This window comes from Furipterus horrens, unplaced genomic scaffold (genome assembly GCF_987537825.1).
Source record: "Furipterus horrens unplaced genomic scaffold, mFurHor1.1.pri manual_scaffold_9, whole genome shotgun sequence".
NCBI lineage: Eukaryota > Metazoa > Chordata > Mammalia > Chiroptera > Furipteridae > Furipterus > Furipterus horrens.
In genome coordinates, this window is record NW_028327179.1 from 77,477,909 (window position 1) to 77,482,761 (window position 4,853).

The 4,853-nt window shown below is 34.6% G+C and overlaps 1 pseudogene; it reads left to right on the forward strand.

The window, feature by feature from the left end:
• Nucleotides 1-2,413: 2,413 nt before the first annotated feature.
• Nucleotides 2,414-4,028, forward strand: LOC150001977 (T-complex protein 1 subunit beta pseudogene; annotated as a pseudogene).
• The last annotated feature ends 825 nt before the right edge of the window (nucleotides 4,029-4,853 follow it).

Sequence of the window (4,853 nt, forward strand, 5' to 3'; positions counted from 1 at the left end):
AATTGGGAACAAGACAAAGATCCCCACTCTCACCACTCTTATTTAAAATAATTCTGGAAGTTCTCATCAGACCAATCAGGCAAGGGGAAAAAATAGGCATCCAAATTAGGTAGGAAGAAAAAGTGTCACTTTCTGAAGATGACATGATTCTGTACATAGAAGATCCTAACGACTCCACCAAAAAACTATTAGAAACAATAAGTAAATGCAGTAAAGTAGCAGGATAAAAACTCAATGTACAAAAATCCACTGCTTTCCTATATACTAACAATGAAATTTCAGAAAAACAAACAAACAAAAAGCTATTCCTTTTGCAATTGCAACCAAAAGAATAAAATGCCTAGGAATAAATATAACAAAGAATGTAAAGGATCAAATACTGAAAACTACAAAGCATTATTGAAAGAGATTGAAAAAGACACAATGAAATGGAAAGATATTTTGTGTTCATGGACGGGAAGAATCGGCAAAGTTAAAATGGCCATATTTTCTAAAGAAATATGCAGATTTAATGCAGTCATGTTCAAAACTCAAGAAATAGAACAAAATATCAGCAGATTTGTATGAAACCACAAAACACCCCAAATAGCCAAAGTATTTATGAAATAACAAATGACACATGCTAAAAACTTGAATTAAAAAACAATCAGCTTATATAAAATAGCTTTTATAATGGGAGTCCAGTTACAGTGAACTTGTCAGGACTCATTTCTCGAAGCCCTGTTAATAAACTATGGTACAATTAGGTATAAACTGCCATTTCAACGATCTGTTCCAGTAATTGAAATGACATTGTTGTTTATATGAACTAAAACTATATGACCAATAGTTTGCTGGTAGTGAAAATGGTAACTTGAATGAAATAATCTGAAAGATATTATGATAAAATTATTTTCAATCAAAATTGTAATAAAAGAAATATAAAAGATTGTACATAAATGTATTTGAGTAAAAGAGGTAACTTACATTTATAGATGGGATTTAAAACTATATTTATCTTTTATATACAGACATGATTAAAGATTAATGTATGTATAAAAATCATAGACTTGGGGTCTGTGTTATGCCACAGGTATCACTTGGCAGTTTCTTATAATTTGGAGATAATACTATGAAACTAGAGTTGAGTTTAAACCAATTGCTTTTATTTTCAACATACATTTATTGAGTGTTTATCATAAAGAAACACCTGTCACAGATTGTCAAACATGGCAGGATCCCTACACTCAAAGATCCTTTAAGATAATGAAAGTGGCAAAGAAAATAAGTTATTACAGAGGGTATAAGCTATGTAACATGGGAGCAAAGAGGAAAGAGAAATGAATTCTGACCTTGGTGGAAAGATGAAGAGAAACATAATGATGTATTAGGATGTAAGTGATCCTAACAAGATGAGTCATTTTTAGATAATGAGGTGGAAAGCTAGGATGAGAAAAAAAATGGCATTTCTTCCCAAAGAAACTATGTTGCTGTTTGTTGTATGAGAAAGTTTAACTGAGTAGGGTAAAATTAGAAATTTATTTGAAATACTTGTAATGTCCTCTGTATTGAGTCAATGAAAAGTTTACTAGCTACTTTAATAAGTAGAGAAAAGGGTTTGTAACAAGGTAAAAAGTTACTCTCAAAACTACCCATTCCCTTTTATTCCTTCTATAAATTCTCTTCTTCCATGCAGACCATGGCCATACTCTCCCCACTGCTTTCCCCACAACAGTTTTTTTTCTACCCAGGTAAGGTGTACAGTACACAGACATATATTAGAAATGAAAAATTATAGAAACATACAGATTTGCTTTATTTCTCTGCTGAAATTCTTGACGAGTTCATCATATTTTGTAGCATAGAATTGCAATGCTTTCTGCAATGGTTCCATTTCATTTCCTGAAATCTACATATCTCCCTCCTTCACTGTAACCCAAAAATGACTACCAACACATGATATTGTCCTAAGTCATGTTGGAATACTTGAAAATTTCCCTATTTTCTTTTTATGTCTCTGTACATGTTGTATTTGTATTCTCTGATTTAAATATTTTCCCCCTTCTGTCAACTTCTTATTCAAATATATCTTTCTCTTCAAAATTTTTTTCAAAACTGTGAGTTAACATACTTCCTCCTCTTTATTCCCATGTAACCTAACCAATAAAAATAATATGTATTGTGTTTTAAATTCTGCAAGAATGAAATGGTAGTCAACTTATCTTTGCATCACAATAGATAGAGTTTTAATAGGTGCTCTCTTCTCACCTTAAATACGATGCTTTTCCCTACTCATTTTCATGTTACTTCTTGAGAAAAGGAAAATATGAGAAGCATGTAACAAGTGACTTAACTTAATTTATAACAAGCTAAATCATGAAAAGGTAACAAAACACCATCTTAAAAAAGTTTTGGTCCTCTGATCACTGGCCGCGAGCTGTGAGTGAGAAGCATGAGTGGCCAACTCCTCAGAACCATGGCGTCCCTTTCCCTTGTACCTGTCAACATCTTCAAGGCTGGAGCTGATGAAGAGAGAGCAAAGACAGCTCGTCTGTCTTCCTTTGTTGGTGCCATTGCTATTGGAGACTTGGTGAAGAGCACCTAAGGACATGGACAAAATTTTGTTAAGCAGTGGTCAAGATGCCTCTCTTATGGTCACCAATGATGGTGCAACTATTCTGAAAAACATTGGTGTTTACAATCCAGCAACTAAAGTTTTAGTTGATATGTCAAGGGTTAACTACTTCTGTTACTGTCTTAGCAGAAGAATTATTAAGGGAAGCAGAATCTCTAATTGCAAAAAAGATTCATCCACAGACCATCATTGCAGGTTGGAGAGAAGCCACAAAAGTGGCAAGACAGGCTCTATTGAATTCTGCAGTCGATCATGGTTCCGATGAAGTTAAATTCCACCAAGATTTAATAAACATTGCGGGAACAACATTATCCTCAAAACTTCTTACTCATCACAGAGATCACTTTACTAAGTTAGCTGTAGAAGCTGTTCTCAGACTGAAGGGTTCTGATAATCTGGAGGCAATTCATGTCATCAAGAAACTAGCAGGAAGTCTGATGGATTCCTATATAGATGAAGGCTTTCTGTTGGATAAAAAAATTGGAGTAAATCAACCAAAGCAAATTAAAAATGCTAAAATTCTTATTGCAAATATTGGAATGGATACAGACAAAATAAAGATATTTGGTTCTCATGTAAGAGTCAATTCTACAGCAAAGGTTGCAGAAATAGAGCATGCAGAGAAGGAAAATATGAAGGAGAAAGTTGAACGTATTCTGAAGCAAGGGATACATTGCTTTATTAACAGGCCATTCATTTATAATTATCTCAAACAGCTCTTTGGTGCTGCTGGTGTTATGGCTATTGAACATGCAGATTTTGTGGGCGTGGAATGCCTGGTTCTTGTCACAGGTGTTGAGATTGTCTCTACCTTTGACCACCCAGAACTAGTGAAGCTTTGAAGTTGCAAGCTAATTGAGGAAGTCATGATTGGAGAAGACAAGCTCATTCACTTTTCTGGGGTAGTCCTTGGTGAGGCTTGCACTATTGTTCTTTGTGGTGCCACTCAACAAATTTTAGATGAAGCAGAAAGATCTTTGCATGATGCTCTTTGTGTTCTTGCCCAAACTGTGAAGGATTCTAGAACAGTTTATGGAGGATGCTGTTCTGAGATGCTGATGGCTCATGCTGTGACACAGCTTGCCAATAAAACTCCAGGTAAAGAAGCTGTTGCAATGGAGTCTTATGCTAAAGCTCTAAGAATGTTGCCAAACCATAATAGCTGACAATGCAGGCTATGACAGTGCAGATCTGGTGGCACAGCTCCAAGCCACCAGAAGGGAATACAACTGCCGGGCTTGATATGAAAGAAGGTACTATTGGCGATATGGCAGTACTGGGTATAACAGAAAGTTTCCAAGTGAAGCGACAAGTCCTTCTGAGTGGGGCTGAAGCAACAGAGATGATTCTGCGTGTGGACAACATTATCAAAGTAGCCCCAAGGAAATGTGTGCCTGATCACCACCCCTGTTAAACATTCCTCTATGCCATTAACACCCTCTGGATCAGTTAATAGTAAAGTTGTTGGAAAGACTTCGACTTCTTAAAGAAGACTGTGGAATCGAAGTTTATCCGTGGTTATTATATCCTTAAGCTTGGACATTTAATTGACCTTTTACTTTAACATGGGTTTAATTTATTTGCTGTTTGTTTTCCATAAAATTTAGCTGATTTAAAAAGTCCATTTCTCACACTGTCTATCAAAATAAAAGTTGGAACAATTAAAAAAAAGTTTGACTCTATCCATCATTTTAAAGGCATGTTTATAGGCATAGATATTAATGAGAATAGCATATTTGATTGAAAGCTCTAAATGGCACTATAGAAATAGTTTACCTGTATAAATTTAGAGCTGGATTTGCTTGTTTATGGGTATCTGCTATAGAATTAGCCATATTACTTGGAATTATAATTAAGGACTCTATACTTTTCCAGTTTCATTAGACTGTATATAGCTCTTTTCCCTCCACACTTTGGTGCTGCTTTTATTGTCAATGAATTAAATATTGTTAGTGGCCTGTCATTTACAGTCAAGAAATGTTTTATGAAAGAAGGAGATAATTTGACTTCAAGTCACAAGCTGCAAAATGTCTAGATTTTACATAGATCTATTCTCTCATCGATTTCAATTTATAACACATGCTCATCAATGAATTTTTATTTCTAGGAAAACTATTGTAATCTTTAAAAGTATTACACTGAGCTTTTGAGCCTGTTTATATGTGTAGTCAAAGGGATATCTCCAGCTACATGCAATTTTATACTGATTTAAACAAAAACAAACAAACAAACCATCTAC